At 45.3% G+C, this 25,441-nt stretch overlaps 1 protein-coding gene across 1 annotated transcript in view; it reads right to left on the reverse strand.

Moving 5' to 3' along the window:
- The window catches only part of LOC123769275 (tetratricopeptide repeat protein 33), a 67,434-nt gene extending 50,727 nt beyond the window's left edge, over positions 1-16,707 (reverse strand). Inside the window, exon 1 of the mRNA XM_069309869.1 lies at positions 16,685-16,707. The gene's annotated coding sequence lies outside the window, so the exon portion shown is untranslated. The remainder of the gene's footprint in view (positions 1-16,684) is intronic.
- Between the last annotated feature and the right edge of the window lie 8,734 nt (positions 16,708-25,441).

The following is a 25,441-nucleotide window of genomic DNA, read 5'->3' on the forward strand; positions in this document are numbered from 1 at the left end:
TGTGTATGCTGCTATGGTGGTGTGTTCACTCACAGGATAAGTGGCGCTGCCAGATAAACTCGCCCTTCGGGGTAAAATTGAACCCTTAAATCAGTTTTCTTTGGTCTTCCCTACAGCGTTTTCTGTAAATATTCGTGCCGTCGGCAGACATGCTAATGATATTACTGTGGGGGACTCTAGTATTCGAGTGTTGATGGAATTATGAAGTGCAGTGTAGGGGGAGGGGCTCTAGTGTGGAGTTCTGGGGTAGACTCCTGCGGTAGACTCCTGTGGTAGACTCCTGTGGTAGAACCACACCGGCGAGAGGGTGAGAGAACTTGACCTGAACACGTGAAAAAAAAAGTAGGAAAGGAGACAAGATGATCTACATAATTCTTAGAGGTCAATAGACTCTTTCTTCTCCCGACACCTGTTCCCTCACCGTCTGGGCTCCGTGTCTCTCTTTCGCATGACACAAAACATTTGGATAAAGTTTATAGCGAGATATAAATGTGAAATATCTTAACAAAAACAGTTGTCTGAGCTCCAAGGTGTTGCTGGGATTTGTGGCTCTTAGGTTCAAACGCCATTTAAGTTTTATTACCATACATACATACATACATACATACATACATACATACATACATACATACATACATACATACATACATGCACAATTAGGTGAGTGCATATTAATACATGTTTGCCTCTGTTTATGTTTATTTCTAAGTCTGTTTGCCGTCTGTCTCTGTCTATCCCTGTCTCTGTCTGTCTCTCTCTCTTCTGTTTATGCATCAATGGGTCACATATATGTATTAAACGAAAAATACAAAGAAATTCTGCAACATTTCTCTGAAAATATTTGCAGGAGACCCGACACCAGGTTTTTCCCAAATACAAAAACATTCCTGGATGCAAGTGAATATATTTTGCTCCCCCTCCCTCATTCCCCTCTCCCTCCCCCTCTTCCTCTCCCTCTCTCCCTCTTTCCATCTCCTCCTCCCCCTTTCCCAACACACACACATCCTTAGAAAAAATAAAGGTATGTGTTTAAAGACGAATCCGTATCTTCTAAAGAGAATGTTTGTCCGAAGTTGAAGGCCAGACGCATAGGATCAGCCTCACCCAATTTGTCACATATATTGCTGTTGGGTACGTGCCCAAACATGGGCGGGTCGAGGTCGGCATGACTGGAGCGAGGGTCATATGACATAGTGCCAAAATGACCCGCATGATGTATCTTACTATTCGTATTTAGGGTTGATTTTGATTTTCTTTCTTACTATATTATAAAACATTATCCGCTGATCATGCTAAAATAAAAATAAAAATCATTATCAGAATATTTTCCATCTAAAAGCAAGATATGACCAGTCTGACGTTGATCGTCGACCCTCCATACGTAATTCAAACTTTACCTGAATTTACCTGAGGGCCACTAACTCTAGTGGCCTCGACGAGGATAGGAAGCCGGCGGCTTGTCAAAGGTCCCCTCCCCATTTGCCTTTATGATCTTTTCCAGTTGTACTTTATATAAAATTTAATAGAGTTTTGGCGTTTATGGCGTCGGCGGGTAGGCTGTTCCATAGGTTTATATTGTTAATATTTTTTTATGTAATATTATAACCTAGTTTATTTGCAAGTAACGTTACCAATGCACTTAACAACAATTATTTACGAACAATCTCATCGTGATTGTCACACGAACGCTCATACGAACAATCAGTAGTGATTCTTGGTACATTTCAGGAGGTTTTACGAGATAAAGATTCTGAAGCTGTCAGAACCAGAGAATTGGAGAGAGAAGTGGCGGCTTTTTCTTCCAGTTTGAGGAGATTGAGCTTCGTGTAAAAGTTCTGAGTGACATTATCCCCCCAAGAAAGTTAGAAAGACCTCTGAGAAGGAGAGCCCCCTCACCCCCCTCCACCCTCCCCCCCTCACCCCCCCCTGCCTATCCCTCCACACATTGTTCAAACCTTTGAGACAGATGTCAAGTCTTTAACAAAAACAAAAATACTTTATTCCTTAAGGGAGAACAGGTAAGCTGCTGCATGAGATTAGATCCTTCCCTGAATTTACCCGAGAGCCATTAACACTAGTGGTCTCGATCAGGGACCAGCTGGAAGCCTGCGGCTTGTCGAAGCGCCACCCCCCCCCCCTCATTTGCCTTGATGATCTTTTCCAGTTGTATTTTTAAAAGTTAAGATAATTTTGGCATGTATGGCTTCGGCGGGTAGGCGGTTCCACGGGTTTATAAACTCTGAGGGTGAAAAGCATCTCCTGTTTGAGTTTTTTAGGTCAGCTGTTTGAGAACTGGAGTAAACTCTACTTGTATATTTATACACCGAGAAACGAGGTATACAGGGTATACCCACTGAGGAATACCCATCTGTTGTTGTCAAGGCTCAAGTCAACCCAACTTTAATGCTGTCAGCGCCGGGGACGGGTGAGTCTGTCATCCGTCAAGGGCAGGACCACTATATCCTCCGGTTGTAAACAACATTGAAACACCAACTTTGTTCCACTCCTCAGGTTTCAGGCTTTGGGTTGGTCTTGTAGGGATTCCTCAGGTCTTAGGTCTTCGGTCGCTCGTCCCACAGGTCTTGGGTCATCATGCGAACTTTCCTGAGGTCTTCGGTCTTGGGCTGGCCTTGTTAGCGTCCCTCAGGTCTTGTCCCCTTATGGGGGCGTCCGTCAGGTCTTGTCCCATCATGGGGGCGTCCCTCAGGTCTTGTCCCCTCATGGGGGCGTCCGTCAGGTCTTGTCCCATCATGGGGGCGTCTCGCAGGTCTTGTCCCCTCATGGGGGGCGTCTCTCAGGTCTTGTCCCCTCATGGGGGCGTCCCCTCAGGTCGTGTTCCCTCATGGGGGCGTCTCTCAGGTCTTGTCCCCTCATGGGGGCGTCCCTCAGGTCTTGTTCCCTCATGGGGGCGTCTCTCAGGTCTTGTCCCCTCATGGGGGCGTCTCTCAGGTCTTGTCCCCTCATGGGGGCGTCCCTCAGGTCTTGTTCCCTCATGGGGGCGTCTCTCAGGTCTTGGTCCCCTCATGGGGGCGTCTCTCAGGTCTTGTCCCCTCATGGGGGCGTCCTCTCAGGATCTTGTCCCCCTCATGGGGGCGTCTCTCAGGTCCTTGTCCCCTTCATGGGGGCGTCTCTCAGGTCTTGTCCCCTCATGGGGGTGTCCCTCAGGTCTTGTCCCCTCATGGGGGTGTCCCTCAGGTCTTGTCCCCTCATGGGGGGCGTCCCTCAGGTCTTGTCCCTCATGGGGGCGTCCCTCAGGTCTTGTCCCCTCATGGGGGCGTCTCTCAGGTCTTGTCCCCTCATGGGGGCGTCTCTCAGGTCTTGTCCCCTCATGGGGGCGTCTCTCAGGTCTTGTCCCCTCATGGGCGTCCCTCAGGTCTTGTCCCCTCATGGGCGTCCCTCAGGTCTTGTCCCCTCATGGGGCGTCTCTCAGGTCTTGTCCCCTCATGGGGGCGTCTCTCAAGAAAGGTCTGAGAGCCATGAGCCACCTTGGCTCCACCTTCCCTTGTCTCACCACGTTAGCAAACACTTGCTATCCTTCTCCCTACCTCTTCCCCTCTTCTTCTAGCCCACCCTCCTCTTTCCCCTCCTCCACCGGGTGGCCATTCCTCTCTCCCTCCCCCTCACGTCATTATCCCCTCCTTCCCCCATCGCGTTCTCCCCCCCCCCCAACCTCCCTCCGGAACGACCAGAGGAAATCTACATGCAAAGTAGTTCATTTGAGTGCCTCTGGAGCAGGAATATTGGGGTTGTCTGATTCAAGGAGAAGCTTTCAGAAGGAAAGAAATGGTGAGAGGAAATTATCGAAAGGAGAGAGAGAGAGAGAGAGAGAGAGAGAGAGAGAGAGAGAGAGAGAGAGAGAGAGAGAGAGAGAGAGAGAGAGAGAGAGGAGAGAGAGAAAGAGAGAGATAACCAATATCCACTGCACTGGAAGCTTCACTCTGAACAACATGAATTTACTCGAGTACAATAATTTGTTTATATAAAAAACAATATGACGAACCTTACCTAGCTGCCTGCGCAAAGCCTAACGAAACCAGGAGGTATTGTTATATATATATATATATATATATATATATATATATATATATATATATATATATAGTATATATATATATATATATATATATATATATATTATAGGCTTTAAAGCCTATGCAGAACATACTATGCCTCTTTAGATCACGTCAAAGAGAATTGCGAACAATATAACAATTACAGACGAGTATTAAATAAGCTCCTTCCCTATTCCTTTCTTAACTCCTTGCTTTATTGTCCTTTCTGCTTCCCGAGGTGGAAGACGACAAATTACAAGAGAGTGAGTCCCAGAACGACACATTTTTCCTTCCTTCCCCACTTCTTTCGTTGCATTTCTTCATTTTCTGCCTCCTGTTAACGCACTTAAAATAATTTCCAACGATTTTTACTTTTAACTGTTAGGGAGAAGGAAGGAAGTAGTAGCTAGAGGGAATTGATGGGAGGGAGGGACAGAGGTAAGGGGGAAGGGTAAGGAATGGGTTGGAATAGGTACAATATGAGACCAAGATGGCAGTACTGCGGACCCTGGAGTTTGGCAGTGTTCTTCATGTCTAGGGATAACTTTCCTATTTTGATTTTCTGGTGTTTTCAAGATTTGCGTTCATTCTGTCATGCGACGATCGTGACTAGAATTGCTCTCACTAGCGCATTAGGATAACATTAGTCTGGTTATTGCTAACATCTTATGTCACCTCAGTCCCTTTATGCCCAGACCTGCTGCATGGGTGACAGCTTCTCCCCCGATCAACCTACTCTGGCTTTGAATCCTGGAGAGGCCATTCCAGACCGACAACCAGAGGTCGCCATTTCCATAGTCTCCTGAGACTGATGGATGCCTAGTATTACTAATATATCTCACCTTGCGATTAATTTACGATAGAACCAGGCCCTTTGAGTTGGTGGTCTGCTCAACCAGGCTGTTAGACCACACCACCAATTACCAACTACACTATTGATCTTAATGTTTGATTTTGACTTCAACTAAACATCAAAAACACAAATTTTCAGGGCCACCATCATCTCCTTAGTGCCTCGACGAGGACACGAAGGCGGCGGCTTGTCAAAGTCTCAACATTGGTCCTGAAGATCTTTTCCGTCAGGGTTAAATGTTGCAATATATCACTACACTCGGGTCCCTTACATCTTTGTTTACAATAATTGCAGCAGGAATTTTCTGTTCAGATTTTAAGATTATTGAGATCATAGAGTTTTTTCTATGAACTTTCATCGGTTTTTGTACTCACCACATATAAATAATTTAAATATGTCATGATCACTGGAGGTCCAGAGGTGGAAGGACTGGTGTTCTTGGGTAAGAAAACTGGTGGTTTCTGTGGTAGAGAAGACTGGAGGTTCTTGGGTAGAGAAGACTGGAGGTTCCAGGGTAGAGAAGACTGGAGGCTCCAGGGTAGAACACTGAGTTCCAGGGAAGAGAACACTGGAGGTTCCAGGGAAGAGAACACTGGAGGCTCCAGGGAAGAGAACACTGGAGGCTCCAGGGTAGAACACTGGAGGCTCCAGGGTAGAACACTGAAGCACTCCACCTGTCACTATTCCTCGTCTTCTAATCCAACACAGTTACCCGTAATCCTCTGTTTTCTTTGCTCCTTTCCATCAAACTTTCCTAATATTTCAATTTTCTCCCTATCCTCCCCACGCTGCCTCTCCTCCCATTCTCCTTAATCTTTATCTTCTTCCTATACATCCTAACTCTCCCCTCTCCTCCTTCCCTCCCCCCTTCTCTCTCTCTCTCTCTCTCTCTTATTGATGATAGAGTTGAGTGCCTTGTACTATAGTTCCCCCTGACAGAGACAGTCGCCTTGATGAACTTCTGTCTTTAATCATCTTTTTTCCACGTTTCCTCTTCCCCTTCCTTTGTTATCTTTCCTCTTCCTGTACTCCACTCATCGCGTCCATGAGGAAGTGTCAAGCTACTGTATAAAATATAATACAATGTCATAAAATACATCATTGATGTATGTTGTTTTCGTAACGCCATTTTCTGTTGTGAGTGAATGAGTTACCCTTGAAATGGCTTCCGTTGTGAGTGGGTCCAAGCATGAAGGATCGAAGCTGTCTGTTGGGCACCTGTCCACACATGCTGATACACATGTGAAGAACCTCTCACACACTCACAGCTCCCTGACAAGAGAGAGCAAGCTTAGCTGCCAACACACACACATCGTGTCAGCAAGGCGGACAGCCCTCCGCCTGCTTTCATACCTCTCACTGTATTCCCCACTTCCAAACTTCCCTTCACCTATGCCTCTCCGAAGCTCTCATACGTCGATTAGAAGGCTAGAGTCGCCTAGAGGGCACCTTTCCTTCTCTTGAGCTAGCGAGGCGACTCGGGACTGGAATTTGTATGTAAATCAGGGCTCAGGCGCCCGGGGGATGCTTGACTAGGTGGAATTAGGGCGGGTTTCTTAGTGTCTGTGACACGTGTGTGTGTGTGTGTGTGTGTGTTGAGTCGCTGGGAGGTATGTAAACTGTGTGTGGGTTTACACTGTGTCCGTGAGGGACACAGGTGTACATCTGTGTCCTCTCTCTCTCTCTCTCTCTCTCTCTCTCTCTCTCTCTCTCTCTCTCTCTCTCTCTCTCTCTCTCTCTCTCTCTCTCTCTCTCTCTCTCTTTACACACCTCTCTAATCCTCATTTATTTCGCTTTACTCTCACCATCCCTTCCCTACTCTCTTATCCACACTTTCCCTTTCAAACTCACCCATCCCCTCTCATTCACCCTCTTCCCCCTTTAATCCCCCCTCCTCCCTTCCCCATTCCCTCTCCCCTTCTCCTGTCATCAGATTTTCTCAAATGTGGACAACGAGGTTACGTAATAAATCTTGTGAAATATGACCCAGGGGCCAGACTCTTGCGCCACTGACCTGGACGACCTGCTCCCTCCTTATCGTGATGGAGGGAGGGAGGGAGGGAGGGAGGGCAGGTAAAGGAAGGAGGAGAGGTAAGGGAGGGAGAAATCGAGATGAAAGCTGGAAGGGTTTGCGAGGAAAGTGGTAAGAAAGAAACGAGACAGATGGAAAGTGAATTAGAGAGAGAGCGGAAATAAATGATGATGCAGGAGACAGAGAAGAGAGAGAGAGAGAGAGAGAGAGAGAGAGAGAGAGAGAGAGAGAGAGAGAGAGAGAGAGAGAGAGAGAGAGAGAGAGAGAATAAAAGATGAAGGATATGCAGACTGTCAATAAACCAATCCTGAGCAACAATGAACGAGAACTGGGGAGCAGGATAGAAAGATAAGCGAAGGGAATGGCACGCAGAATGGGAGGGAGAAGATGATGGATGAGATGGGGGAAAAAAATGGAAGGGTAGGAGGGGAATGAATGAAGAGGAAGGGGGAAAGGGAAAGGGTGGACATAAAGAACCGGGAGACATGAATCGAAGCTACGGGATCACCATAGCCCGTGCTACATGGAGACTTCGTTCTGAGTAGCTAAATCTGAAACAACAACAACATGAATCGAAGGTGAATGTACTGTAGGGTGGTGGTGATTGTGGTAGTGATGGTGGTAGTAGTGGTGGTGACAGTGGTAGTTTGAAGATTGCCCAATCGTTTAACATTCCTTTTTTGTCACGATTACTTCATGTCGTTTAAATAATACACAAACAGTTCCCACGTGAGCAATCACTTGGTTTCAGTTTATGAAGAAATTATGCCCGGATCCCCAACTGTTGAGAGGCGGGACCAAGGGCCAAAGCTCAACCCTTGCAAGCTTTGGTGAGTACAATAAACGAGAAATTATGAATCCGGATCCACCACGAACGAGAAATTATGAATCCGGATCCACCACGAACGAGAAATTCTGAATCCGGATCGACAACGAACGAGAAATTCTGAATTCGGATCCACCACGAACGAGAAATTCTGAATCCGGATCGACCACGAATGAGAAATTCTGAATCCGGATCCACCACGAACGAGAAATTCTGAATCCGGATCCACCACGAACGAGAAATTATGAATCCGGATCCACAACGAACGAGAAATTCTGAATCCGGATCGACATCGAACGAGAAATTATGACCTTTTCGTATCTGTCTGAATTAGGCCGTGAACGTCGGCTAAATTTGACGGAGGAGGAAATTAAGCTTCGAATTTTGACAGGCGTAATATGTTAGCGCTGACGGGGACTTAGCGGGAGAACTTGAAGTTTAATGGGGGGAGGATTGAGTAGAGACTTGAGTCAAGTCTTAAGACTTGAGACTTCCTCCTTACTCGGAACGATGTCCCACTCTTGGGAGAAAGTTTTTCTCTCGATTCTTTCTAAGTAGTTAATTATACCAGACAATTTGGTAGCGAAGATTATCCTTAAATATTTCCTCGTCTCTTTGACGACGATGAAAAGAACCCAGGTTCCAGATCTCTCTCTCTCTCTCTCTCTCTCTCTCTCTCTCTCTCTCTTCAGAGACCTTTTTATATATTTCGTGGTGTTTTTTGGTGGGTGTCTGTATTTCATCTTGGAATTATGTATTGTGGGGGCTTGGTTCCCCTCGAGTAAATATTAGCCCTTGTACGACTGTGGGAGTGGGGCGTCTCATCTTGGGGCCACAGTTAGTGGCCCCATCTTCCAATACCACATTATACCAACCTGTCTACTCCGGCCCTTCCCTTCCCTGCATCTCCACCACATGCATAAGCAACTATGTGAGGATTTGTAGTGAGGCGAGGTTCAAGAACCAAGGAAGCAAGCTGAGATTCTTGACCCGGTCCGTCTTAAAAATCAATCCCTTTATGTATGAATTAAAAAGCACTGTACTCACACACACACACACACACACACACACACACACACACACACACACACACACACACTCTAGAATCAAGACAGATGATGACAGACAGAGACTACAGGACGACCTGGACAGGCTGGAGTAATGGTCTAGAAAATAGCTACTAAAGTCCAAGATCAGGAAATTGCAAAGTAATGTACTTAGGCGAAGGGAGCAGGAGGCTGAACACAAGGTACCATCTGGGAAGTGAAATCCAACACGAGTCAAATAGAGAGAAAGATCTGAGGGTTGATATCACACCGAACCTGTCCCCAGAGGCCCACATCAAAAGGATATCATCAGCGGCATATGCTAGACTGGCCAACATAAGAACTGCCTTTAGAAACTTATGTAAGGAATCGTCCAGGACCCTATACACCACTTATGTCAGACCAATCCTGGAATATGCAGCTCCAGCTTGGAGTCCATACACCAGACAAAGTTAGAGAAGATTCAGCGCTATGCCACCAGACTCGTCCCAGAACCGAGAGGTACTCCAGTTGATTGACAGTTGAGAGGCAGGACCAAAGAGCTAAAGCTCAACCCCCGCAAGCACAACTAGGTGAATACACACACAGAGAAAGCTTTTGACACAGTACCGTCACTAGCGAGTCCCACAGGGATCAGTCCTGAGCCCAACAAAAAATTGATGTCTTCAACCATATTCAAGGAGCTCTGACGAAGTACTGACATTAGTTCCACTTGTCAATTAATGACCCTCTCCTCCTCCTCCTCCTTCTCCTCTAGCCTTCTCTTCTCCTTTGCCATTCTTAATTGTCCTCCTGTATTCTCCGTCTCCTCGTTCTACTTCTCACGACTTTCCAAATATGAAAGCCAAGATACGCAAAAATGTCTAGGAACGTGGCCCAACCGTCAAGATATTCAATTACCTGGCCGGGCCTCCTGCCCCCTCCTGGTGAGAGAGAGAGAGAGAGAGAGAGAGAGAGAGTCTCTTACGGATATTGCCCATCGGGAGATTTTGACTCTAATATCCAATTACTTACCCAGGTGACATATTACTAAGCTGAGGCAGACCTCATCTCCGCCACACACACACACACACACACACACACACACACACACACACACACACACACACACACACACACACACACACACACACACACACACGCAGACACACACACATGAGCCACAGAGATATTAGAAAGAACTTTTTCAGTGTCAGAGTAGTTAACAAATGGAATGCATTAGGAAGTGATGTGGTGGAGGCTGACTCCATAAACAGTTTCAAGTGTAGATATGATAGAGCCCAATAGGCTCAGGAACCTGTACACCAGTTGATTGACGGTTGAGAGGCGGGACCAAAGAACCAGAGCTCAACCCCCGCAAGCACAACTACGTGAGTACACACACACCACACACACACACACACACACACACATACACACACACACACACACACACACAGTTAAGGAAGTTGGTTAAGTTGGTTGGTTAACCGCAACTTCTGCGGTTAAGGAAGTTGCCATGGAAGTGGCTTCCTCTCAGGAAGCAGCTAGATGTACTAGCCGGCTGATAGAGAGAAATAGAGCAGTAGTAGTAGCAGGCTTTGAAGAACAAACAGGGACCAGTCCAAAGGAGCGGAGAGACAAGGACAAAAGCATGATTAAAGAGATCCTTAAAGAGGTAAGGATGGAGGGAGCTGAGCGAAATGTTGTAAAGGTTTTCAGGCTTGGAAAGTACAACAAGGACAGAGACCGAATGATAAAGGTGGTTTTCATGAGCGAAATCGCGAAAGAGGAACTGCTAGCAAGGAAGTGTTGTCTAAAAGGTGTAGAGAAGTTCAAGAAAATATTCCTGCAGAGGGATATGACAAGGGAAGAGAGAATACGGACAGCAGACGCGAGGAAGGAGCGCAGGGAGAGAGAAGGAAATCAGAGTACCACAACCCAGAACCCTACAATCCCAGAGGGAAGTGGAGAACCCTCCTCAAACAGTGCAACAGCCACAGGGATTGGGGCACCACCCCCAAATTCTACCCAACAGACACCCAACCTGCCCCATCCCCTGTCAGCCCCCCACTAAGTACCCACCTAGGGCACCCTCCCCCCACCCACCCCCCTCCTCCCACTCACCCCCCTCCCTCACCCCTCTCCCCAGGACCTCCCTTCCCCCCCATCCCCCATGCCCTCCCTTCTCCCACATGCCTTCCCGTCTCTCCCACCCCCATGCCCTCCCTTCTCCCCCCCCCCCTAAGCCCCCCACTCTCCCCCACCCCACCTAAGTCTTCCCCTCTCCCCCACTCCCCTAAACCCTCCCCTCTTCCTCACCCACCTCAGCCCTCCATTTCCCCCACGCCCCCCAAGCCCTCCACCCTTTTCTCTCCCCCCAAGCCCCCCCATCTCCCCTATCCCCCACAGCCTCTCCTCCCCCATGCTTCCCCAACCCTCCCTCTCTTACCCACCCCCTGTACCCTCCCCCTCTTATCCACCCCCTGTACCCTCCCCCTCTTATCCACCCCCTGTACCCTCCCCCTCTTATCCACCCCCTGTACCCTCCCCCTCTCCCCCACCACCCCAAGCCCTCCCTCCTCCACCAATCCCCCGTGCCAGGTCCCCCCAGCTCCCACTCACCCCAGATCCCAAAGGTCCCCCCCAGAAAAGAAGCAGAAGAGAGTCAGTTTCAGGGTGATGTACTCGAACATAGATGGGATCACAAGCAAGACAAGTGAACTAAGGGAAAGAGCACAAGAAGTTAACCCAGATGTAATCGGACTCACTGAAACAAAACTCTCTGGAATCATAACGAATGCCGTGTTTCCCCAGGAGTATACAGTAATAAGGAAAGAGAGGGAAGGTAGAGGAGGAGGCGGAGTGGCCCTACTCATGAGAAGGGAATGGAGTTTTAAGGAGATGGCCATCCCGGGCTGTGAGGAGTTCAGAGACTACATAGCAGGCACCATAACAATGGGAGGACCAAGAATAGTAGTAGCAGTAATATACAACCCTCCACCAAATGACAGGAGACCCAGTCAAGAGTATGAAAACAACAACAAGGCAGTTAACACTATAATTGAGAGGGCAGCCTCTGCTGCCTGTAGAAATAGATCCCACCTGCTCATCATGGGCGACTTCAATCACGGAAAGATTGACTGGGAGAACAAGGAACCGCATGGAGGCGAGGATACGTGGAGAGCCAAACTATTGGAGGTAGTGACAAGCAACTTTTTAACCCAGCATGTCGGAGAACCCACAAGGATGAGAGGAAATGACGAACCAGCAAGACTCGACCTAGTCTTCACTCTGAACGACTCCGACATAAGAGAAATCGGTTTTGAGGACCCAGTAGGAATGAGCGACCACAGTGTACTGGTGTTTGAGTACTTGATTGAAGAAGGGTTATTGAACTCGAGGAGGGATACCGAAACCAAAAGGTTAGCATACCGAAAGGGAAACTATGAGGGGATAAGAAAATTCCTAACAGATATAGCATGGGAAACAGAGCTCAGGGGAAAGACGGCCCAAGATATGATGGATTACATCACGCAGAAGTGCAAGGACGCAGCAAACAAGTTTGTCCCAGTCCAAAAGGAAAACAGAGAAATGAAGATGAGAAACCCATGGTTTAATCAAAGATGTAGGCTAGCTAAGCAGCAAAGTAAAAGGGCATGGAGAAACTATAGGAATAACAGGACACTGGAGAGCAGAGAAAGATACCAGAATGCCAGGAATGAATATGTCAGGATGAGAAGAGAGGCAGAAAGACAATACGAAAATGACATCGCAAGCAAGGCAAAGACTCAGCCTAAATTGTTGCATAGCCACATTAGGAGAAAAACAACAGTAAAGGAACAGGTTATGAGATTAAGGATAGGGGCGGAAGGATTCACTACAAATGACAAGGAAGTGTGTGAGGAATTGAATAAGAAATTCCAGGAGGTCTTCACCTTAGAACAAGGAGAAATTCCAGAGGTAAGTGAGGGAATAGCTAACCAGGAACCACTGGAAGAGTTTGAGATTACCAGTGGGGAAGTAAGGAAGTGTTTACTAGAGTTGGACGTGACGAAGGCTATAGGCCCAGATGGAATCTCCCCTTGGGTTCTAAAGGAAGGAGCAAGAGAACTGAGCCTACCACTCTCCATAGTGTATAACAAATCACTGGCAACAGGGGAACTGCCAGATATTTGGAAAGCAGCTAACGTAGTCCCGATATACAAGAAAGGGGATAGACAGGAGGCACTGAACTACAGGCCAGTGTCCCTAACCTGCATACCATGCAAGCTGATGGAGAAGATTGTGCGAAAAAAACTAGTGGAGCATCTGGAGCGAAGGAACTTTGTAACACAGCATCAACATGGGTTCAGGGATGGCAGGTCCTGCCTCACAGGGTTACTTGAATTCTACGACCAGGCAACAAAAATAAGGCAAGAAAGAGAAGGGTGGGCAGACTGCATATTTTTGGATTGTCAGAAAGCCTTTGATACAGTACCACACAAGAGGCTAGTGCGAAAGTTGGAGATGCAGGCTGGGGTGAGAGGGAAGGTACTCCGGTGGATAGAGGAATACCTAAGCAACAGGAGACAACGAGTCTGTGTGAGGGGTGAGGCCTCAGATTGGCGAGACGTCACAAGTGGAGTCCCGCAGGGGTCAGTCCTTGGACCTATACTGTTTCTGGTATATGTAAATGATCTCCCAGAGGGTATAGATTCGTTCCTCTCAATGTTTGCCGACGATGCAAAAATTATGAGGAGGATTGAAACAGAGGATGATAGTAGGAGGCTACAAGATGACCTGGATAGACTGAGTGAATGGTCCAACAAATGGCTGTTGAAGTTCAACCCGAGTAAATGCAAAGTAATGAAACTAGGCAGTGGAAACAGGAGGCCAGGCACAGGATACAGAATAGGAGATGAAGTACTTAATGAAACAGACAGAGAGAAAGATCTAGGAGTTGATATCACACCAAACCTGTCTCCTGAAGCCCACATAAAGAGAATAACGTCTGCGGCATATGCGAGGCTGGCTAACATCAGAACGGCGTTCAGGAACCTGTGTAAGGAATCATTCAGAATCTTGTACACCACATATGTAAGACCAATCCTGGAGTATGCGGCCCCAGCATGGAGCCCGTACCTTGTCAAGCACAAGACGAAGCTGGAAAAAGTCCAAAGGTATGCTACTAGACTAGTCCCAGAACTAAGAGGCATGAGTTATGAGGAAAGGCTGCGGGAAATGCACCTCACGACACTGGAAGACAGAAGAGTAAGGGGGGACATGATCACAACCTACAAAATCCTCAGGGAATCGACCGGGTAAACAAGGATGAACTATTCAACACTGGTGGGACGCGAACAAGGGGACACAGGTGGAAGCTGAGTACCCAAATGAGCCACAGAGACGTTAGAAAGAACTTTTTCAGTGTCAGAGTAGTTAGTAAATGGAATGCATTAGGAAGTGATGTGGTGGAGGCTGACTCCATACACAGTTTCAAATGTAGATATGATAGAGCCCAATAGGCTCAGGAATCTGTACACCAGTTGATTGACGGTTGAGAGGCGGGACCAAAGAGCCAGAGCTCAACCCCCGCAAGCACAATTAGGTGAGTACAATTAGGTGAGTACACACACACACACACACACACACACACACACACACACCACACACACACACACACACACACACACACACAGAAGTGGTCTGAAAAAATGGCTGCTAGAGTTTAACCCAGCCCAATGCAAAGTTAGGAAATACCCCCACGTAGTGAGGTGGGGGACCCATAACCGCAACTGGTTGCCAACTTTCTTGAAAGAGCTTCCCAAACTACTGCAATATGAACTTCTAGCAATACAGACGAGCCGTTCAACACCCTACGAGAGGAGAGGGGGGGGGGGGAGGGAAGGATGGAAAGGTGGGAGGGAGAGAAAGGAAGAAGAAGAGGAAAGAAAATGGGACAGGAGGGGGAAGGGTCATTAAGACCATCAGAAGGGGGGGGGGTGATATTAGGCCTATCAACCTATTAGTGATGGGATTATTAAAGCCTATTAAGACCACAACAACATACTGAACAACTAGCAAGTATATAATTTAGTCACGACCAAACTCCACAACTAAAGTCAACTCTCAGTGTATATAAATATATACACAGACACACACACTGTGTATACACACACACAGACACTCACACCACTCGGTGTATATTTCTGTACACTATTGAATGCATTATTGCAACCCTAAAATAGGTTCCAAAACTATAGCATAGAGGTTTACTCCGGGTGGGACACCTCTAAACTTTCTCTCATATTTGTTCATTTGTACGCGGTACAAAAATGGTAATATTAGTAGCAATCCTTGCTAAACTGGACAGCCTGTAGACGAGGTAACCTTGCTACACTGGACAGCCTGTAGACGTGGCAACCTTGCTACACTGGACAGCCTGTAGACGTGGCAACCTTGCTAAACTGGACAGCTGTAGACGTGGCAACCTTGCTACACTGGACAGCCTGTAGACGTGGCAACCTTGCTACACTGGACAGCCTGTAGACGTGGCACCCTTGCTACACTGGACAGCCTGTAGACGAGGTAACCTTGCTTCACTGGACAGCCTGTAGACGTGGCAACCTTGCTACACTGGACAGCCTGTAGACGTGGCAACCTTGCTACACTGGACAGCCTGTAGACGTGGCAACCTTGCTACACTGGACAGCCTGTAGACGTGGCAACCTTGCTACACTGGACAGCCTGTAGACGAGGTAACCTTGCTACACTGGACAGCCTGTAGACGAGGCAACCTTGCTACACTGGACAGCCTGTAGACGTGGCAACCTTGCTACACTGGACAGCCTGTAGACGAGGTAACCTTGCTACACTGGACAGCCTGTAGACGAGGTAACCTTGCTACACTGGACAGCCTGTAGACGAGGTAACCTTGCTACACTGGACAGCCTGTAGACGAGGTAACCTTGCTAAACTGGACAGCCTGTAGACGTGGCAACCTTGCTACACTGGACAGCCTGTAGACGTGGTAACTTTGCTACACTGGACAGCCTGTAGACGAGGTAACTTTGCTACACTGGACAGCCTGTAGACGAGGTAACTTTGCTACACTGGACAGCCTGTAGACGAGGTAACCTTGCTACACTGGACAGCCTGTAGACGTGGCAACCTTGCTACACTGGACAGCCTGTAGACGAGGTAACCTTGCTACACTGGACAGCCTGTAGACGTGGCAACCTTGCTACACTGGACAGCCTGTAGACGAGGTAACCTTGCTACACTGGACAGCCTGTAGACGTGGCAACCTTGCTACACTGGACAGCCTGTAGACGTGGCAACCTTGCTACACTGGACAGCCTGTAGACGTGGCAACCTTGCTACACTGGACAGCCTGTAGACGTGGCAACCTTGCTACACTGGACAGCCTGTAGACGTGGCAACCTTGCTACACTGGACAGCCTGTAGACGAGGTAACCTTGCTACACTGGACAGCCTGTAGACGTGGCAACCTTGCTACACTGGACAGCCTGTAGACGTGGCAACCTTGCTACACTGGACAGCCTGTAGACGTGGCAACCTTGCTACACTGGACAGCCTGTAGACGTGGCACCCTTGCTACACTGGACAGCCTGTAGACGAGGTAACCTTGCTACACTGGACAGCCTGTAGACGAGGTAACCTTGCTACACTGGACAGCCTGTAGACGTGGCAACCTTGCTACATTGGACAGCCTGTAGACGAGGTAACCTTGCTACACTGGACAGCCTGTAGACGTGGTAACCTTGCTACACTGGACAGCCTGTAGACGAGGTAACCTTGCTACACTGGACAGAATATCTTGGCTATACTAGACAGGATAACCTCACTATACTAGACAAGATAACCCAACTATAGTATTTAAGACAAACTTACCTTACACTCACTCCACCTCCCAGCCGCACCCAGCTTGAAGCTGTCTCTATCACTCACTGGCTTCAGGCTTCACGCACCTAAGCTGCGCTTGTTTCAAACACGCATTAATTTGAACATTTGTTCGAACTGTGAATTAAAAACTGTTTTCTGAAATATAAATTATTATCATATATGATAGTTTTTCGTATAGTTTGGCCGCGATTAGGTTAGGTTAGGTTAGGTTAGGTTTTGTGTAATTATTTGTATTTTCAGTATGTGAGTTAAGAATCTATAGAAGTGCGATTCGAACCTAGGAAGAGAACGAAGCAATGTTCGAACGTCATCAGTTGGGAGTCGCTTATAACAGTCCGTCCTCATAGAATCCGTCCTCATACAGCCCATCCTCATCAACAACGGCCCAATCCAGCCAAATACTCCCGTATTTACGAATCAAAACCAACGACTTAGCTGCGAATCTTTAAAACCCGATTCGAACCTGTGTTCGAATCTGTAAACACTGTAAATGCTTCACTCACGTAATTCAGACATCAATAATATAGCAACAGACCCCAAAACACCTGAACTAACCTATCCTACGCCTAACTATGCATTGAATTGTATTGTATAATAATATTACTTTATATATATGAGAACAAACCTATTTTTATTACACACTTCAATGTTGAAATGGATGAATGGGGCTCGGGTCGGGACGGACGCTGCCCTAACGAGCCTGGCCTGAGGACAGGTTGCCTCATTAACATCGGCTAAATGCTTGTTAATGAAGAAGTCATTGTCCTCCGTCACCAATTATTCCTTCAGGTGTACCAATCCGGAGGAATTGTTCACTTACGATGTACGTCGTTCTCGTTAATTAGTTCAGCTTTTTTTAAGGATTGTTATCGTAGCATTGAGAGTCGTTCTGGTGTTGTTGATATACGTGGGTAGACTACGAATCACGAACGTCAACCGCTCGGCCGCGTGGATAAAATCTACACGGTATAAGCAATCAGTAGACGGTAGAAGAACCCTTTTTTCTCCTGCTCCTGCTCCTCTTTTCTCTTTCCTCCTGCTCCTTCTTCCTGCTTCTTCCTCCTGCTCCTGCTCCTCCTTCCTCCTCCTCCTCCTGCTCCTCCTTCCTCCCTTCTCCTCCCCCTGCTTCTTCCAGGAATTACCCGCAACATGTGTCAGGTCATTAAGGCTCAGGAAGCCTATATTTGGCTGCAGGTTTCCGTGTCTCAGGCAGCTTAAGCTTCACGCGACACCCACACACCGCGCGAACCTTCACGCCACGCCTCACCCACTAACAAAAATATCTATAAATGTATATATATATATATATATATATATATATATATATATATATATATATATATATATATATATATATATATATATATATATATATATATATTTAGGGCTCGTAACTCGCGCTCGTGATTCCAGGGGTCGTCCCTGGAAGCTCGCTCGCGCGCGCGTTTATACACTAATGGTGTATTATTGGGGGGAGTTAAGGGGGGGGGGTAGACTCGGTCCAAACTTAGCGGACAAGGTGTATATTATATTATATATATATTAGGCTTCAACGCGTTGCCTCGCGTTGGTTTCGAGGATTAACGTCCCCGTGGGCCCGGTCTCTGGCCTTATTCTCATTTTTTCTCTAAATTTTCCTCACCTGAACTATCTCTATCCCCCCCCCAAACCCTAAAACACACACACACACACACACACACACACACACACACACACACACACACACACACACGAGTGTGTGTGTGTGTGTGTGTGTGTTGTGTGTGTGTGTGTGTGTGTGTGTGTGTGTGCGTGTGTGTGTGTGTGTGTGTGTGTGTGTGTGTGTGTGTGTGTGTGTGTGTGTGTGTACTCACCCAATTAGGTGAGTACACACACACACACACACACACACGCACACACACACACACACACACACACACACACACACACACCACACACACACACACACACACACCACACACACACACACACACACACACACACACACATACGCAGCGTTTGGGTGTTAAAAACAAAAGAATGCCGTTCCTGTTTTAATTTTCAACACTTCTGTAACGCATTTTATATTTCCGTTGGCTGAGTCTGTTTTTTTCTCCTGTTGTTGAATTTGCTGCGTTTTTCACGAGGCCCCGTTGGGGGAGTAGCCCCCCTCTGGCATTTACCTGGGCTCTAGGTGGCTCTAGGAGACTCTAGGAGGCTCTAGGAGGATCTAAGAGGCTTTAGGAGACTCTAGAGGGCTCTAGGAGGCTCTAGGAGACTCTAGGAGGCTCTAGGAGGATCTAAGAGGCCCTAGGAGACTCTAGGGGCTCTAGGAGACTCTAGGAGGCTCTAAGAGGATCTAAGAGGCCCTAGGAGACTCTAGGGGCTCTAGGAGGTTCTAGGAGGCTCTAAGAGACTCTAGGGGGCTCTAGGAGGCTCTAGGTGACACTAAGAGGCTCTAGGAGAGATTATGGAGCTCTAGGGGGGCTCTAGGTAACTCTAGGAGGCTCTAGGAGACTCTAGGATGCTCTAGGAAGCTCTAGGTGACTTTAGGAGGCTCTAGGAAGCTCTAGGTGACTTTAGGAAGCTCTAGGTGACTCTGGGAGGCTCTAGAAGACTCTGGGAAGCTCTAGGAGACTCTAGGAGGCTCTAGGAGACTCTAGGAGGCTCTAGGAAGATCTAGGAGGCTCTAGGAGACTCTAGGAGGCTTACGTGGGCTTCTGGTTGTGCTGCTGCATCTAGCCTGCTCTTCTGCTCGATTCCCAAGACACTTATGTTGGTTCTTTGTCCTGTTCTTCAGTGCAGGTGTTGGTTCTTTGCTCTGTTCTTCAGCGCAGGTGTTGGTTGTTTGTCCTGTTCTTCAGCGCAGGTGTTGGTTCTTCGTCCTGTTCTTCAGCGCAGGTGTTGGTTCTTCGTCCTGTTCTTCAGCGCAGGTGTTGGTTCTTCGTCCTGTTCTTCAGCGAAGGTGTTGGTTCTTTGTCCTGTTCTTCAGTGCAGGTGTTGGTTCTTCGTCCTGTTCTTCAGTGCAGGTGTTGGTTCTTCGTCCTGTTCTTCAGCGCAGGTGTTGGTTCTTCGTCCTGTTCTTCAGCGCAGGTGTTGGTTCTTCGTCCTGTTCTTCAGCGCAGGTGTTGGTTCTTTGCTCTGTTCTTTAACACTGATATTGGTTCTTCAGCCTGTTCTTTAACGAGGCGAAGAACCAAAATTAGATTTTTTAACGTATGAATCATTAACATTTAGTTTATGGTAGCCTCTCACACTACCAAATAACTATAATAGGAGAATTACGAAGAAGAGATAAAGAGAGGACTATACGAGTCACTGATAACAATTCCCGTTTTTGAATGAACAAAGTTTTGGGGTCAAAGGGTCCCCGTTAGTAGTAGTAGTAGTAGAAGTAGTTATAGTAGTAGAATCCTATATTAATCTTATTAACATTTTGTTAAATTAAAATGTTGTTTCGCCTAAGTCAATATAAGCCTTTTTATATACCTCTCACTCAAATATTAGCATTAATGCACTCAATATTTTCACTCAAGTTAATGGGGAGGGGGAAGGAGGGGAGAGGGGGGGGGGAATAAAACACCATTAACGATGCCAACGTCATTTTAATGATGCAAAAATATAGGCGGGAGAGTAAACATGCAAACACCACAGTGTATAGATGTTTCATCAACTAAACACTATAGTTACGTTATGTATAGTTAATTAACATCGGCGCCACTGGTGGCTGCAATGATTAGCGGGAGTTAACATCTAACAGGCCCCTTGATTTGATCTAGGCCTATTTGGATGTTGAATATATATATATATATATATATATATATATATATATATATATATATATATATATATATATATATATATGACACACCACGAGTTTTCATTATATATATTTTAAGTATCAAATATTTACCATTCTAACATTTAGGTAATTTCTAAAAACAAACATTTAAGATATTTAAAGGATTGTTTTTTTTTAATTTAATAATTAACACACCATATGGAGCTATGGCCAAATGTTGAATATATTTATCATCTATGTTAATTATATATAACATCTTTGTAATGTCTAGAAATATAACATTTAACATATAATTACTCTTTTGAAAAGATATTAATCATATATTTGAATATATTGAAATATTTGGATCATTTACATTAATTATATAATCAATATAATTTTTTCTCTTAGGCCTATAGTGTTAATTTAACTATTTTAACACTAAATATATACGACTAGACATATAATCACAGGATATAAATTTTAGACGAAATATATATATATATAAATGGATGAAAATACCCTATTTACACCAAAGGGGGGATTAAGTGGAATAATTTGCTTTACCAACTACCAATTTAAAATAGGTAATTGTACTTTACACCTGTACAAGGATCAGAGGGAGACACATGTCAAAATAGGATTACAAACCTATACATATGAAAGTCGTGTTCAAGCATCTGTGCTTGAAGAACAGCACCTGTGCTTGAAGAACAGAGCTAGAACACCAGTCGCAATGGGATGTGGGGACGGGAAGGTCGGGATCCCCAGTCCCCATTGGGATAGATATATTTCACATCCCAGAAGGAGCGATAGATGAACGTCCCAAGACAAGAAGTAGCAACAGATGACAACAATCAAATGAGCACCTGTAGCTGTTGAACACCTGTTCTCTTATGTGTAGCCTTGCTTGCATGACATGTTGCTAATTCCTGCACATACACACACACACACACACACACACACACACACACACACACACACACACACACACACACACACACACACACACATACACATACACACACACACACACACACACACACACACACACACACACACACACACACACACACACACCTGGTTAAGCAATAATCCCAACACTGTAAACAAAACAATCTTGCACACACACCTGACAATACCCTTAAACTCCCTTACCTTACCTTACCTTACCCTCGTCTACCTAAAATAATATATAACCTGGCTTGGGTGGATAAGGGGCTAGAAGTAGCCCCTTATGTACAAAATAGACGTCCCTGGCTAGACCCATCCAGGAATAGACACACCGAGAGGTGTACCTAGCTTCTCGCTTGTGTTTAAACTTGAAGGAGTTTACCTTAGAGGGAATTTACCTTAGTCTTGAACTGTAAGGGAGTTTACCTTAGTCTTGATCTTTGCCCAGCGACTATAGTCTACTTTCTGGTTGATCAGGGAACTCAAAGGTAGATAGGGGACAGGAAGATAGGTTGTAGGGAGGGGGTGTGTGGGTTGTAGAGAGGGGGGTTGTGGGTTGTAGAGAGGGGTGTGTGGGTTGTAGAGGTGTTGTGAACTGGATGTTTGAGTACAAGGACTGTAGGGGTTATGATAGCAATATTGGAGATACGTAGTTAAGAAAGGGTTGTTGAAGAGAGAGATGGGGGAGGGAAGGTGGTTGATGAGTTGTGAAAATGCCTTTTGGGGGATTGTGGAATGGGAAATTGGGTAGGGGGTAGGTGGGTGAGGGGGTGGGGGGGTTGTGATTCTGGCGTGGGTGTTGAGTGGTTGCATCAACGGTTGTTGGGTAGTTTGGTGACCCCTTTGTGCGGTTGTAGGGTTGTTGTTGTTGGATTGTTAAGTATACGGGGTAGTTGTGTAGTGTTTGTTGGGTGATAAATGACTGCTTGTGAACGAGAGAGAGAGAGAGAGAGAGAGAGAGAGAGAGAGAGAGAGAGAGAGAGAGAGAGAGAGAGAGAGAACAAAGTAAAAAAAATATACATACTAATTTGGATAATAATAATTATATATCCCAAGGCTTAAAGCATTAAGAAGGAATTCTTAATTAAACTTACCACTTTGCGAGAACGGAAAGAGAGATGGGGGGGGGGGTCAAAAACCCCCTCTTACCCCCCCCCCTCCCCCGGAAACAATTACAGCGGCTTGGCCTAACCAAAAGCACCAAAAACTAGCCAAACCACCTAAGCCACCGGGACCGATATTTACCAGTCCTAGAAAGCGTCAGTATTGCGGTGTTTTTAATTTCCCTAAACCACCGCATATCTTACGATGGTCACGATTGTGTAAAAATATAGGAACTATTTTACAAATGCCTTTTTTGTCGATTGTTATATCATAGCAATTTGGTTATACCAGTGTTATTGTGTTATAGTTGGTTATATTCCACCTTAAAATGACTATAATTAAGCTTAGGTTATACTCATGTTTTTCTGTTAATGTTTCGAGTAATATATATATATAGTGCCTTTATGTAACTAATTCTGGTTATATATCCCAACTTTGGTTGTGATATATTTGATATATATCCTCCGTATTATGGTGTTAGTGGTTATATATATTGTTTATGGGATGTTGTTCTATAGTACTCACCTGATGGTATAACCTTTGATATAAACGCGAGTCACTGATTCTATATCTCTCCAACAACCAGCCAATCACCTCGTTAACAACCAGCCAATCACCTCGTTAAGAAGCAACCAGCTGCACAATAAACATTCGTTAAGTTAAGAGTAACTAACACGTGAGAATCGTATGAAAAAAGACTGAAAGAGGGATACGAGAACAATGTTAAATGATGATTAATTAAAAATTATTCCCCAAAAGGCACCAAAGGTGCAGAGAGCATAGAAATGAACGCACAATACAGGTCTGGAAGTCAATAGCGATCAATGGAGTTCTCAGCGGGCAGGAATGAAAGTTTATACACATTACAGAACGCAAATGGTTGATGATTATAAACAAAAGTGTTTATAAACACAGTGGATTGTAAACACAATCAATTGTCATGAACTCAAAGCACCGAGTACACTCAACTGTAAATTCAGTTTCCGTTACACACAATGAAAAAAACATTGTAAATTGTAAACACACCGGCTTGCAAGCAGAGTGGTCTTGAAGCATTATGAACTTTAAACACAGTGGCGTGTAAACATCATGGAGTCGACCCTTGATCTCGTTCCACCTCGAAACTAATTTATCCAATGACCTGACAGGGTTGAATTACGAGCCCGTCTCTCTCTCTCTCTCACTAACCGAAACACTTTTCAAAGGATAGGAAAAATGTTTGTGTATGTTATTTCATGGACCAGCAACAGCAGAGTGGATCAGGGAACGCATTTTCAAGGGCCGCGGTGCGCTTATGAAAGAAAACATTGCACCTTTGATGTCAGGAATTGGCATGACATGTCTCTATATATATCAGCTGAAGTATTTATTTGCCCTTTACGTGATGTCTTTTGATTTCAAATATTGACACAATTTTCCTAGTAAAGTGACAGTTGCTATAGACTAGAAAATTAGTTATGGATATCCGTTTTTTTTAAATGGAATTGGAATAGGATACAGACCTATAACAAGAAAAAGTTTTTTCTATCGATTTTGTAATATTCTGAGATACATGAACACGCTGTCTGGCTTCGTATGCAAGCTTTAACTTACGTAGCATTAAGTTGGCGACTTTGTTTTGATTGAAAGCTGTCGGGAAGACTACTGTGGGGGAGCGTGCTGATTGGCTCTGGTCTGTCATGAACCAATATCGTGATTGGCTCTCGTCTATCATGTAGCAGCCTAATGATTGGCCGACGCCTAGCATGAAACGCCCTTCAGTCCATCGCGATAATGAGGAAAATATCAATTACGCTTATCTATATCGAATTTGTTTTGTTTAGGATTAAATATTATAATTGTGACCAGATGAATGTAGTGTTGCGATTCCCTGCAATAATCCTCACGTGGATTTGACCAAATTTTTATCTCTTTCAGGCAATCTTCCAAATGGTAAACTCTCACTGGAAATCTTGGAATACCTAAGAGATTTCTGATTCCTTTTACAGCAAAAGATGATCCCATGTATACCCAAATCCCTTCCATAATACCCTCGTTCCCTAAGCTACCCAGGAAGCAAACTTATGATGCGATAATACGTAATTAACAAGGTCCTTGTTGGAAGAAACTGGACCTAAGTGCTATTTTATGAACCCCCCCCAACCCACCCACCCCCACACACCCACACACACACATACACAACTGCATTTTAGTTTCCATTTCTGAATTTGAACTCTAATTCTGCCTTTCATTCATCCTTTTTTCTTTCTAGTTTGCTTATATATTACTTTTTTTGTGTGTGTTTCTAATATGTTTCAATGTATTTTTTTCACATAATTTTCCTCACCTTAATCCACGTCATTTTTCCTTTATGTTTGTTGTGATATTTCACTAAAATCTTCACATTTTCCTCACACGGTTATTTCTTCCATCACTGTTCTCCACAATTCCTCCACTTCCTTCTTTCTTCCCTTCTTCACCAACTATCATATATATCTCATTTTCCCGTTTTTTATAGTTTTTTTTTTACTTTTCTTAAAGTTTACCCTTCCTCCTCAGTCATACTCGGAGCCTATGGTGATGCTCAGTTCCTGGGAGACTATGAGAGTCTTGTGGTACCAGATGTTTGTGTCCAGGACAACTGTAAATAAAGAGAGAGAGAAAAAAGACTCATTAGTCTCAACAGAAATGTCTTGTCATTTTCAGAAATTTCCAAAAAAATTTGCGGCAATTTTAGAAATCCGCAAAAAGTTGCAACGTAGATGATACACACAAATTAAAAAAGTGATAACATAGGATATTAATTAAGAAAATCGTCACTAACATACCTCATCAGTAATATTAGTTATAAGACAAAATTCTATTAGTATTTTTACCGTTATATATATTTTGCCTGTTAACTAAACAACAAATTCTACAACTATTTCACTACTACAACTATTTCTTCT

This window comes from Procambarus clarkii, chromosome 66, assembly GCF_040958095.1.
Source record: "Procambarus clarkii isolate CNS0578487 chromosome 66, FALCON_Pclarkii_2.0, whole genome shotgun sequence".
NCBI lineage: Eukaryota > Metazoa > Arthropoda > Malacostraca > Decapoda > Cambaridae > Procambarus > Procambarus clarkii.